Source organism: Brassica napus, unplaced genomic scaffold (genome assembly GCF_020379485.1).
Source record: "Brassica napus cultivar Da-Ae unplaced genomic scaffold, Da-Ae ScsIHWf_3070;HRSCAF=3881, whole genome shotgun sequence".
Taxonomy (NCBI): Eukaryota; Viridiplantae; Streptophyta; class Magnoliopsida; order Brassicales; family Brassicaceae; genus Brassica; species Brassica napus.
In genome coordinates this window covers 132,174-147,029 of record NW_026016306.1, presented here as the reverse complement: position 1 = coordinate 147,029, position 14,856 = coordinate 132,174, and positions in this window count along the sequence as shown.

The window sequence follows — 14,856 nt, the reverse complement described above, 5'->3', positions numbered from 1 at the left end:
AGCTGGTCTTGGTTTATCGTATCAGGTAATAGATGTATGCAGAGACAACTGCATGATTTATTGGAGGGCGGATGAACAGCGGGTTTCATGCAAATTTTGTGGGAAGCCTCGTTATAAAGATACGAGTGGAAGAGTTCCAGTACCATATAAAAGGATGTGGTATTTGCCTTTGACGGAAAGGTTGCAGAGGATGTATCTGGTAGATGGTGTTGGAAACCTACATAACTGGCACAAAAAAAGTATTTTTTGGGATCTGCCTTCAAGGAACTATTACCACGAAATGTTCATGAAGCAATTGCAGGGATAAGTGGTTTCTTCCGCGATTTATGCACAAGATCAGTGACTCTTGAAGGTATTGAAAATTTGAAGACTAACATAGCTGTGATTCAGTGCAACCTTGAGAAGATATTTCCTCCCTCATTTTTTGATGTTATGGAGCATCTTGTTATTCACCTGGTAAGAGAATTGGAACTTGGTGGTCCTGTGCAGTATAGATGGATGTATCTGTATGAGCGGTATATGTTCCATTTGAAGAAGATGGTGAAAAATTTAAGTAGGGTGGAAGGGTCTATAGTCGCACAGATGATCAATGAAGAAACTTCAAACTTTGCCGAGTACTACTTTCCAGCAGAAGTTCAGACCAAAAACAGAAGACCTGCTCGGCATGATGATAGAGGCGAACGGGCAACATATCATTGGAAGGTTCCAGACATTTTCACAGACGTTGGACGACTTAGCGGAAAACCAAAGGACCGTCGACTTACTGATCAGGAGCGCAGTCATTTGCAAACATATTTACTCACCAACTGCGAAGATGTTCTTCAATATGAAAGGATTTTCATGGCAGAAAAGCGGTTCGAATATAGATACGCCACAGAGGACGAACTAGAAGAAATGAAGCAGAGAGAATTTGGTGGATGGATGTTTACTTATGTGAGTGATGGTTTGGCAAGAGGTGAAACATTTGACGATTGGATACGCGAGATGGTCGTTGGACCAAACTTTGTTGTGAAGTCATATCCGAGATTTTGTACTCGAGGATATGCATTCACAACTCAGAAGAGGAGACGTTCGAGTACGACTTACGATGCTGGTGTTTGTTCTGCATCAGGAGATGATGTATACTACGGACACATAAATGAGATTTTGGAAATCAAGTATTTGGGCATGGTTGGATTGCGCTGTACTGTTTTCTATTGTGATTGGCACGACAACACTCCAGATCGAGGTGTGAGAACAGATGCATTTGGTGTTACATCAGTAAATTCAAGACGGAAGCTGCAATATTATGATCCTTTCATTCTTGCTTCTCAGGCCGATCAGGTTTGTTATATCAAGTACCCCCGGGTAAGGAACAGAGATGATCCATGGGTTACTGTTACAAGACTCAACCCGAGAGGCCGAGTTCAGGGAAGTTCTGAGCTGGAAGACCCACTACAATCAAGCACATCCGGCAACTTAAGTGCAGCAGAAGATTTAGGTGGAGTTGGCCTTGTAGTCGATTTAACCGACTTCGGAGAGGAAGCCGCCGTTCACGTAGAGGATGAACCAGTGATTGGAGAGTTTCACCAAGATCCAGATTCAGATTCATCTGGTGATGACGACTCGGAAACAGACTAGCGTCGACTTTTTTTTTTTTTTTTTAAATATAAATACCGAGGAAATTCCGAGGACAGATAGGTTTTCCTCGGAATTTCCTCGGAATAGATCTTCTCGATTTAGGGACTTGATTATAGATTCCTTTTCCTCGGAATCTCCTCGGAAGTTTCCGAGGAAATTCCGACGAAGTAAGGAATTCCTCGGAATTTCCTCGAAAATTTCCGAGGAAATCCCGAGGAACATGGGCATTTGATTATAGATTCTTTTTCCTCGGAATCTCCTCGGAATTTTCCGAGGAAATTCCGAGGAACTTGGGGTTTTAAACCGAAAACAACGTTTTACGGATTGAATAACATGTATATAACCTTCATTAAGTGTCTTAACCAGATTATGATGTTTGGAACTAGGAACTTTGGTGTTTTATCCAATAACAAACACTTTTACGATTCCATGAACGAAAACCACACAACATAAGAGAAACACTTATACACTTTAATAAACGGTAAAGGGAATACTTACAATTATTTTTGAAATTGTGTTATTTCATGGTTTATGATCATCTATACAAAGAATCCTCAATGGTATGCATTATAATTGTATAAGAAATGAAATACGGCGAAAATAATCGATGTTTTAAAACCCCAAACCCTGGTTCCTCAGAATTTCCTCGGTAATTACCGAGGGTATTCCGAGGAATCATGGTTCCTCGGAATATTTTCATTTAACCGGGTAAACCAAGCCGCCAAATATTTCGCGAAAATTGAATCAAAGAATTCCGAGGAAATTCCGACGGATGCATTAAATAATTCCGACGAAATTCCGACGGATAGTTTCCGTCGGACGCGTCATTTTATTAGGTCGAACGCGATCTTCTTCCCCATTTCTCTCCGCCTCACTTTCTCTCCCTTGCGATTTCCGCCGACTCCTCTCTTCTCCCTTGCGATTTCCGGCGATTTCTCTCTTCTCCCTCGCGATTTCCACTCCCATAATCATGTAAGAACCCTATCCCACTCTCTTAGGGTAGATTTGTATGGTTTTGAAGTAGATTTGATGATTTTGGAATGAGATTTATAGATTTTTGTTAGGTTGAATGGTAGGATTGTGTAAAATCGAGTTTGATTATGTATTTCACTTGATTTGGATTTTTTTTTGGTTTTTATTGATTTTGTGGTTATAAAAATCGAATTTGTAATTATATATGTATATATTCAAAACGTTTTTTGTATATAAAATCTATTTTTTGCATTTTAAAATCATTTATATATTTATTAATGATTTTTAAAATCTATAAAACTTTTTTGTGATTAAAAATCATATATATATAATATTCAAAATCATTTTTTTGTGGTAATAAAACGTTTTATGTATTTTATATATAAAATATAAATTTTTTTATTTATTTAACATTTTTAATATTATTAAAACTATTTTTTGTAATTATTAAACATTTTAAATATTTTTAAAACTATTTTTTGTAATTATTAAACTGTTTTTGGGGTTTATTAAAACTATTTTTTTAATTTTTAAACTATTTTTTTATATAAAAACTTTTTTTGTTAATTATTAAACTATTTATATTTTTGTGATTAAAAATTATTTTTAATTAAAACTATTTTTTTTTTTAATTTACAGGTCTAATGATGATCAGATCCGGCCTCGCCAGCGTCGTAGCCGGGGTGGTATGGGGAGCCAGTCTCGGGGTTCGTCCAGCCATGTTCAGGATTCCGTTTCGCCCCACAGCTCCTACCATACATCTCCTTCTCCATTACCCGCTCCTGCTGCTCCCGCTCCCGCTGCTATACCCGCTCCTGCTCCTACGGGTCCTCCGGGAGTGATGAGTGTTGCGGAGTTGGTTCGACAGCCCGGTCGTGACCATCTTCCCTATCTCACTGAGTATCCACATGGACATGGTCAAACATGGTAATTAAACTTTTATTTTTTTTCCTTAAAATTTGATTGATTATTAATAATTTGTTCTTTTTATTAGGTTCAACCGATCCGGGAACGGGATCAGCGCATGGATCAACCGTATGATGTACTCTGCCCTCGACAAGGGACATCCGACTTTCACTCACTTCCCCGTCGAGAAGCAGCATCTGTGGTTTCGTCAGTTTGCGGTAAGTATTCAAATTTTTTACTTATATTTTTAATTTATTAAAACTATTTTTTGTGATTATTAAACTATTTTCTATATTTATTAAACATTTTAAATATTTTAAAAACTATTTTTTTAATTATTAAACTATTTTTTATTTATTAAAACTTTTTTTTTTGTAATTATTAAACTATTTTCTATATTTATTAAACTATTTTTTATTTATTAAAACTATTTTTGTAATTATTAAACTATTTATATTTTTGTGCTTAAAAACTATTTTAAAACTATTTCAGCAAGAATTCAACTGGAATTCCGATGATACGCTCTCTATCTATAACCATTTTGTCCATAAAGTTATGGACAACTATGGGAAGCAGATGTACGAGTGGAAGAAGAAGTGGGAAGTAAACAAGGTAGTTTTTAATTTATTAACAATTTTTAATTTATTAAACTATTTTTTAAATTATTAAACTTTTTTTTTTAAATTAAAAGGTCCCAAAGTCGATGAACGACACAGTATGGAAGGAGTTGTGTGAGCATTGGGATAAGGAAGAGACGAAAGAAACTTCTTCCACCAACTCCAACAACCGCAGGAGCGACCGTAAAGGGAAGGGCATCTACAAGCATAACTTGGGTGCCCAATCTATTGCCACTCTCGCGGATCGCATGGTAAGTTCAACCGCTTTTTATTTAATTATTTAAGTTTCAGAATTTTATTTTTTATGCATTTTTTCAAATTTCTAATGTTTGTTTAATTTATTTTTTTTTCAAGGCGGAAGAAAATGAGGGCGAGCCGGTTGATGATCTCGCCCTAATGAAAAGGGCGTATACCAACAAGAAGACCGGTCAGATTGATGATGGTCTTGTGAGGGACGTGGTCGACCTGGTCCAAACTCAGGTGTACGACGAAGTGTCTCAGCTTCAAACCGATGATGACGATTCGACGGCTTCGACCAACTTGTCCCGGGTTCGAATCAACGAAATCGTTGAATCGGTAAGTTTTTTTTTTTTAAAGTTCAATTTATTTATTTCTTGATTTTTATTTTATCATCAATTTATATTATCTAAATTTGGTTTTTTATATTTCAGTCGGTTCCAAAGAAGAAGGGACGTATGGTCGGTTTGGGTCGTCGCTCCCGGTCGGCTGCTCCTTCTTCTGCACCACCGCCATATGTTGATCCGGAAGTTCTTACGGCTCAGCTGAAGGACAAGGATGATCGGATATCTGCGTTGGAGACCCAGATGGCAGCTCAACAGGCGGGCTATGAGACCCAGAAGAGGCTCAACGAGCAGATGATGGAGATGATGAAGAGGATGTACCCGAACGAGGTGTTCCCGAACATCCAAGACCCGTATTTTTTTTTTTTTTTACCAAAAACTCTGAATGTTTTATTTAACTTTGAATATTATCTACTATGTTTTATTTAATGTTTTATTCAATTTTAATTTTAATTTTAAATTTTTAAATTTAAATTTAAAAAATTTAAATTTTTTTTAAAAAAATAAATTTTTTCGAAATTCCGAGGGAATGGAGTTCCTCGGAAAATTCCGAGGAACTTTCTTCCCTCGGAAAATTCCGAGGAACATATTTCCCTCGGAATTTTCCGAGGGAATGGAGTCCTCGGAAAATTCCGAGGGAGTTTTGTCCCTCGGAATTTCCGAGGAACATATGTTCCTCGGAATTTTCCGATAAACATTCCGAGGAATGTTTTGTCGAAACTTCCGAGGATTTGACCATCGGAATTCCATCGGTATATTCCGAGGAACCATCCGACGAACATATGTTTCTCGGAGTTTCCTCGGAATTTTGTTTCCTCGGAATTCTGTCGGAAATTTCCGACGGAATTCCGAGGAAGTATGAATTTCCGAGGAGATATTTCCGAGGACTTTTTTCGTCGGTATGTCGTCGGAATAGCGTTATTCCGACGACATACCGACGATTTTTTCCCTCAGTATCCCGATGTTTTCTTGTAGTGTACCTTTCGATCCTTCAATCTTCTTTCTAGGGTTTCACTGCTTAGGTATTGAATCATGGGAAATAAAAATCTCAGCAATTTCAGATAATATGTTGGTTGCGCAGTGACGAGAAAAAAGAAACTCAAATTTTGAGAATTCATGAGATGAGAAAACGAATTGGTTCTTTGAAGAAGAAAACCATCAATGCTTCTACCAAATTCAAGCACTCTCTCAAGAAGAAAAAGTGAATTAGAAAACAAAGGCTGAGTCGGTTCTGTCTCCATTGAAGATGTTCGTGATGTCTGAGGAGTTTCAAGTAGTTGATGAGTTTAGACACTCTTTGGTCATGGACGAGATGCTATCCTCTAAACACACATGATGATGAGGTTCTCGAAGGCTAGGAAATTTGATATTGAGAAAGCAAAGCAAATGTGGGCTGATATGATCCAGGACTTTAAGGGATTACTGATGTCTCTTATACACGTCCTTTGCTGTTGCTACTGTTGTTAATGCATGGGTTCATTAGTTATTAAGTACAGATATCCCTGGTGGAAAGAGAAGGAGATAGTCTCAGAGGAGAGGAGGGAGAAATGGTTGTGTCCTCTGACGCTAAAAGAGACGGCGTCGGTTCTAAAAGCACAAGGATTCAATAAAAGTTGATATACATTGCAGTTGGTGAGATTTATGGGTGCGAGCATACACTGTCTGTCCTAAAAGAAGCATTCCCGAATTGTCAGTCTACCAGTACCAGTCCTGGTTTCCCTACCGAGTGGTCGATCGCGTCTCTCATTATATGTGCAATTGGTTCTTCTCTTTTTACTCTCAGATGTGACTATAGCTAATGAAATGCTATTGGAGTAGGCAGAGTTGCAACAGTTTCAGAACCATTCGTCTCAAATGACTGGTCTATATTTTATTGTGTTTGTGGCTAGCAACACTTTTATTCCCATTTATGATGGAAACATGGCAAAAATAGTGGAAGGCCATCAGATGTGTAATATTAAAACTGAATCCATTTAATTTTTATGAAAACCGACAAAGTAGTGCTAGGAAAAACATATATGTGATTGTTGAGTTACTAGATTGAGTTCGAAGGTATCTTGGGTTTAGGAAAACAGTCCTGCTTGACCGCAAGAGACTCTTGCTGCTACTGGACTTACATCACAACAAGCACGAGGGATCAGTTTGCAATAGCTGTCAAGGAAGCCCGTGAGAGAAGAACAGGAGCACCAACACGTCGAAGAGTAATCTCACATCAAACTATGGAGGAAGAATACTTTTATGCAAACCCTCGGGAATGTCTTTGTGAAGGTACAAATTGCCACAGCAAATTTGGTCATAGAAATTCCAGTTTAACATGTTGTAAGTCATGTTTTTAGATTTTTTTTTTGTCAAGTCATGTTTTTAGCACGTATCTCATTGCCCATGAAAGAGGACGAGATGCAAAACACTTGGAACATGAACTGCTAAGTAGTTCATTCGTTGAGTATATTTTTCTGCAGAGTTGCTGATCATTTATTTGTTTTTATGTAAGTTAAGATGTAACTAAAACATCATTGTGTATCTCCTTATAGAAATTTCACAAAATTAATTAGTATATATTTAAATACATAATGTATTCCAATTATATATCTTATATATTAAAACAGAAGTCACAACCTTGATTAATGTATGATTTATTTTTTAAAATGGACCTAATGGACATATTCCTAGAAAGTCATATTACATTTAATCTATAATTTTATCATTCAAATTTTGGACCTACCAGAAATTTTTATTGGGCTATCAATAATTGGATTTAAATAATAGATAATCCATTGGATTTATAGATAATATAAATTAAATAGATATAATTTAATGTTGTAATATTATACCTCCATATGTTAAATATTTAAATATTTGTCTATGATAACTTTTAAAATTGTAAAGATTTTTTTTAAATAACAAAAATTATATCATCTAACAATGATTAATCTTTACTACCTTAAACCAATGAAAAAAAATTTTAAACTATATTTTTTATTTTAAAAAGTAAACAAAAACTAAATATTTAATTATTTACTTGATAATATAAATCTATGAAGCGAAAAGTTTAATTTTTTAAACACTTTCTAAATTTGTGAAATGTTACAATATATTTGAATATGAAAATAAAACAATATTTTACTAATCTTTATATATATAGTTATGATTTTAATAACAAAATAGTAATCCAAAAATATATATATAGAAGAAGATACAAATACATGTGAAAGTTTGAAACAATCTATTCAATGAAAAAAATATACCGTAAACTTATTATGTTTTAAAAATTGATAGACATATATATATATTATAATATATACTAATTTAGAATTAAAAACAAAATATTTATATAAAAATAAATGAAAACAAAAATCTGCGCGGTTGCGCGAGTCGATATCTAGTACTAATTAATTTTAGACCAGGGATTTAAAGTAAACCCGGCGAGTTGTTAGAAATTTTATACCTAGATTCTACACATATTATCTAGACCAGAGATTTGAAGCAAACCCGGTTTTAAAAATAAAAATTAGAATACAATACAGAGAAATTTAAAATTGAATTGACTCAATCTTAAATTAAGATGTTAGTATTTAAAATTTAAATTAAGGATTTCCATTGCATAGTTACTTGATATTAAAATTTCTTAGATAAATCATTTTTGGTGAAGAAAGAATGAAATAATGAGTTTACCTACTTTATTTTCATAAATATTTTTTTATTTTAAACTAATATAAAATTTTGGTATAAAATGTTACATAAATAAAATAGTACAATATATAATATATATATAATCAATAATCATATTATATAAACATACAATTAATAAACACTGATTTAAAGTATATAATGTTATTGTCTACCCCTAAAAAAGGGTCTATCAATTCATCTCAAATTTTGATTTCGACAAATATATTTCAATACAAAGTAGAAAAAAATTAAAAAAAATTAAAGTATCATGTGTTTATAACATGTCAAAATTGAGTAAACTATATAACACATTATACCAAAATATAAAACTGATAACACATCTCAAACTTTCATATCTATAAATAAATCACTTAAAATAGAACCAAACTTAATACAAAAATAAATTTGTTAAAACTATGCAAAGTATTAGTAAAATACTACATGAGCTCAATAAAACTTTTGTCAAAGAAAGTATATCACTTAATTGGTTTAACGTCCAAACACAATATGAATAACAAACACAACATGAATAATGAACACACGTCAAACATTAAAAATGTTCGATCATTTATAAATGTTATACATTAAAAATGAAAAACAATCAGCGCGGACGCGCATATCAAAGTATAGTTAATAACAAGAGATTCGCTTAAAACAAGATGATTAACTACGAAAATTGTTGTGTCGTGTGCATTGATAATAAATTTAAAATAATTTATTATTTTCCAAAGTAAAAATTCGAATTTTAATATTATTATTTTCTTAGCTTTTTCAGTATTAATATAAATAATTTTTCATAAGTTATATTTCTTTGGTTTATCCATTTTATTTTTATTTTTATATTTGGTAAAAATTAAACTATAAAATATTTTTTGTTTATTTTATATTTTATTTATGATTTTATTTATCTTAATACGTATATAATGTATAAATTTTAGGTTTTTTTTGTTAAAAATATTAAAATAATAAATTAATTTATTAATAAAATATGAATTATATTTACATTTAAGTTATATAAAATAATTTATTAATTAACTCAATAAGTCAACTAAAAGTCGTTCAATAGACACATTTTATGGTGATTACATACAAATTGTTTTACTAATTTGATTAGTTTTTTCATACCAATTAATGGATTAAAGCATCTCAAGTAAAAGAATATATTCATAATTAATTTTGAAAATTTTAGATGTTTACATATTTCATTTTTCAATGCTAAGTTAATGTAAAATAATTATATATTTATAATTATGTTATTAGTTTTAATGTTTTATTAATGGTTACATATAAGTACGTTATTTTTATAATTAAAGTATCTTACCAAAAATGTAAAACTTCATAAATACAATTAGAAGTGTCATAATAAGAATTAAGACGTGTCATCATTTTCACTAAACCATGACTTTTTTTTCCAAGAAAATGAATGTGGTAATAATACATAAGCCAAATTCTGAAAAAACAACATTTGTCAAATAATGTTTGGAGATTTTGTTTTTTCAACGGAGGCTATGCTAAACTTCAATAATCCCAAATCCTAGAGCCAATTTGGTGGAAGCGAAGTTTTGAGGATTTAATATTTTGATAAATTTAGTTTTATTTTTGTAAAATTATATTTTAACCTAAAAGAAAGTCAGTCAATGATCTTCTATAAAAAATCTGAAAGTATCTCTAACAAGAATCGTTTTATGTCTCTCTCATGATTTCTGTTTGTCAATATTATAGACTTATAGTCATCATGAGAAACCAGCGTTAGTGATGCTCTTAAGTTTTGAAACATGAATTTTTGCAAAACAAGATTTTATTTGTTGGGACTGAATTTACTGATAATTTTCATCAACAATTGATTGAGCAAGATTGGAACAATTGAAGAAAAAAAGTTTGGGAGTTCCTCCATCAAGATTTTTTTTCCTCCATGATTTCTGTAATAGAGTTTCTGCCTAACAATTACTTATTCTATAAAGGCATAATAGGAACGTAAAGGCCCATAAAGGAGTTACTATGGGAGATACTTAGACTATGGGAGTTCCTCCATCAAGGCATAATAGGAACGTAAAGGCCCATAAAGGCTCCTTCCATGCTAAATTTCTGCCTAACAATTACTTATTCTATAAATTCTGATGCATTAGCTATAGACAAAAGTCATAGGAAAATGGATTATTCATGCCCGAACTAGGAATCGTTGAAAAATATATACCCCAACTTTTATTGCATGTCAAAACATACCTTCATTAATCAAAAATTTGAAATTTATGTTTAAACTAGGGGTTGATAAAAAAATACATACCCCAACTTTTATTCCATGCTAAAACATACCTTAACTCAGTGCCGGTCCGGATTATTACGGCGCCTAAAGCATACCAAAAAATAATGCCCTTAATTATAACTAAGAATTTTATATAGTTAAAAATATTAAAATAATACTATTAAACATTATATTATTTTCAAAGAAATAAAATACAAAACGTCAAAATATTATTTTGAAAAAAAAATATAATATTTTCTTGAAAATAATTTTCTAATTTCAAATAATCAAGTATTTTAGTTAAGTTGTATATCATTTATCGTAGATAATTCTTTATAAAATTCTATAAAAATTGATTTTTTACATAAGCAACTAAAATCAGAATTGACTATAAGAAATTTCTTTTGTGTTTAGACAACAATCATTCATTTGTTTAGAAATTACAGGATGTTAGCCGTTTTTATAATTGCATTTGACAACAATTCTAATTATAATCAAAAATAGTAGTATTTTTTTACAAATCCAAAAGTTATTATATATATAGTAGAACAAAACATATGATACAATCATGTATATATCAATTTCAACTTGTTTTATTTTATTGAACTTCAAAAGTTTATAAAATACTACAAGAACTTTCCCAAAAAAAAAGAGAAAATGACTTAAAAGATACAACTATTTTGACAAAGAAGATTAATCACACTAAAATGTGTAATATGAGAAACTAATAATTAGATTTTTTGTTTAAAAAAAAAGATTGTTATGGTTGAAGGATTACCGATTAGAGCCAATTTTGATAACATTATCTTATGGATATAGAGAAATAGAAAAGAGAGTTATAAAGAAATACATAACAAAAGGGGCTAATAAATGGAAATCTCCTAATAAATGATGTTACCTAAATCTTCCGTAAAAGAGAATCAAATCTATAATTAGAAAAGGGACAAAATGTTATAAAAAAAAATAAGAATAAAAGACTTGAGATTCGAACCCGTTACCTTTATGACCAGATGCCAGTAACAAAGACCACTAGACCAGAGCAGATATTGTAAACTTTGGCGCCCCTATGTTCCTATATTTCTTGGCGTCTAAAGCCCATGCTTTACGGGCTTTAGCCCATGGCCGGCCCTGCCTTAACTAATCAAAATTTTGAAATTTATGCCTAGTCTTTAGAAGTCAACGCTAATCTCAATCTATATTATTATTTACGAAGTAATTTTTCGCAACGGAACTCTCACGTTAAAAATTAGAGTGACTATAGTTTATGTTATTCTTAATGAATTTATATATATATATATATATATTCTATTATATAATAAAACAAATTTTATATTAAAAATCTTATATTTTTTAAAAAGTAATTATGATGATTCTTATATATTATGTTGTTATCTTAAAATAATATTTTACTATTATAAAAGTAAAAAAATTAAGAGAATTGATTTTTTGCAATATTATATTCAAAAAAATATATAAGATAATTCTTATATATTGTGTTGTTATCTTAAAATAATATTTTACTATTATGAAAGTTAAAATTTAAGATAAAAATAATATCTAAGTAAATATTAATGAAGAAATATATTTGTATAAAGATATTTTCTAAGAAGTGATTTTAAGATATATTTGTATAAGTAAAATTATAAGTAAATATTGTAAGTAAAATAATATTTACATCAAGATAACAACACACTATATAAGAATTATCTTATTTTTAAAAAAAAATATAATATTAAATTCTTTTAATTTTTTTTTACTTTTATAATAGTAAAATCTATACTATTAAAGCAGGATCATATTGTCATTTTTACCTTAGCCTGTCATTTTCTTTACTAACATTGCATGATTCATTAAGGGCAATCAAATAATATTAATAACATTGCATGATTAAGTATTTTCACATTTTTTTTCCATTGGGCCATTGAGTCCAAGTGCAAATAATTTTTTTTCAACTATTCCTAATTATTATTTTTTTTTCTTTTCTTAATATAATTTAAGCATTCATAAAAAAGTTGAATTTTTTCATTGAAAAGTATAAATCTTTATTAAAAGTATATGATTTTTTTATTAAAATATTAACCACATAATAAAATTAATTTATCAGAGTTATACCAACTTAATTCATTGAAGAAATAAAGTTTAATTTTTTTAACATAAATAGTTATTTAAAATGAAATACGATAAATAAAGATAAAAAGATTAAGTCTTTTATAAAATAATAACACAAATATATGAAAATATGACATTTACTAAATATTTGTCAATTGAAGAAAAAAAACCGCGCTTTGAAAGCGCGGATCAAAATGTGATATTAGTTTAAGATAACAACGTAATATATAAGAATCATCATAATTATTTTTTAAAAAAATATATAAGATTTTTAATATAAAATTCATTTTATTATATAATAGAATATATATAAAATTCATTAAGGGTAACTCAGAGTTTAGCCATTCTAATATTATGAGAGCTAGTCGTTATACGTAAGCCTTCCTCGTAGCGATAGCCTCCCATAAGCCTTATTGAGCTCAGCCTATTACGGACTGTCTTCTCGATGGTTCTGATAAGTGTTTCCTGTGTGGAGTGTGGCTCTCGACGTCTTCTGCAATTTCATTCCCTCCATAAACTATGAGCAGTGATTTGAAATAAATACCTGTTGAGGAACAGTGTTGTCTTGTCAAATATGAGGCCACTATCAGCCCGATAAGTTTGTTCCAGTTGACAGTAAAAATCCTGGAGTTTAATATGATTTTTTTACACCATAAGTAATATGATGATTTCATAATCTGCAAACCTTTTGACACTTTCAAACTTAAAATTTTGAATGTATGTGATTTTTTTCCCCAGTTGTATGTGGAATGAATTATAATAGTTTGGGAATATAAATATAATGTCATCTCTATAATATTATTTGGAAATCATTTCCTATGGTGTCACGTTCATGTTAATTTTTATAGTGGTTAATTATAGAGTTAACCCTCATGAATTAAAAATATTAAATCTAATTATCATTATTAAATGTATTTTTCTTTTTATTTAGTAGTCTTTGTTAATTAGATTTTATTTATTTTCCTTTTTATTTTTTGTAAAATAACATATATAATAAAAAGAAAACATTACTAACTTTTATAGATTTTGTATTATAAAACGAATTTTATTTTTCTTACATTATATCTTCCTTAAATAACATAAAAAAAAGAAAACATTACTAACTTTTATAGATTTTGTATTATAAAACGAATTTTATTTTTCTTACATTATATTTTCCTTAAATAACATAAATAAACAAAGGAAATATCAAGAAAGTTTATATATATATATATATATATGAATATATTTTTGATCTAATGATTAAAAATAAAATAATTTTAAACAACAAAACTGAAAATCGAACACCATATTTCTCAAATCACATGCCAAGTTAAGAAAAAGATAAAATTATAAATAATATTTTACCTGATTTTAATAGATATAAATTATACAATGTCTTCACAATTCTAAAAAAATGATTAACCAATTAATAGGATTTAGTTATTTTATAAATATTCATATGTGTACATGAATTTTTAAAAAAATAAATAATTATGTTTATTAATGCAACTCGAACATTATATTTTTTGTTTCCAGTTTTCTCAAAATAACATATATTAACATTTATAAAATAACATATAACTAACATTTATTAACATATATTAATATTTAAACAATACAGTTTGGTGCTTGAGGTGGTAAACTAATCTCTTACTTAAGTTTACGACGCACAATCTTTTAATTCAAGATTACTTTTCAATTGAAAACCTCATTTCCACTTTAGATTTTTTTGTTAAAGATCCTTTTCGATATTTCTGTTATATATACGATACTATTTCTACAGAAAAATCATGAATCCATTACTTTATTCTCTCATATTACAATTGGGAGTTTAGAACATAAATCTGGTGCTACGAAACAATGGGCACAACTGATCTGTGTTTCCCGTTACTTAAGAACGAATTATTAAATGTAATTAATTAATGGTGTATTTAGTGGAATATGATGTATCAACGAACGACTGTTTTTCAGTTTTCAAACGCAAAACATAATGATCAAACCAACCAACTTAACATAATCACTTATGTAGCTTGGTATAATTGAATCTCCTTGCTAATTGTATTTTATGTATCAATTTATCGATAATACTTTACCAACCACGACAATCAATGGATGAATAATAAAACCCGTTGTTTTCCCAAAAAAATAATAATAATAA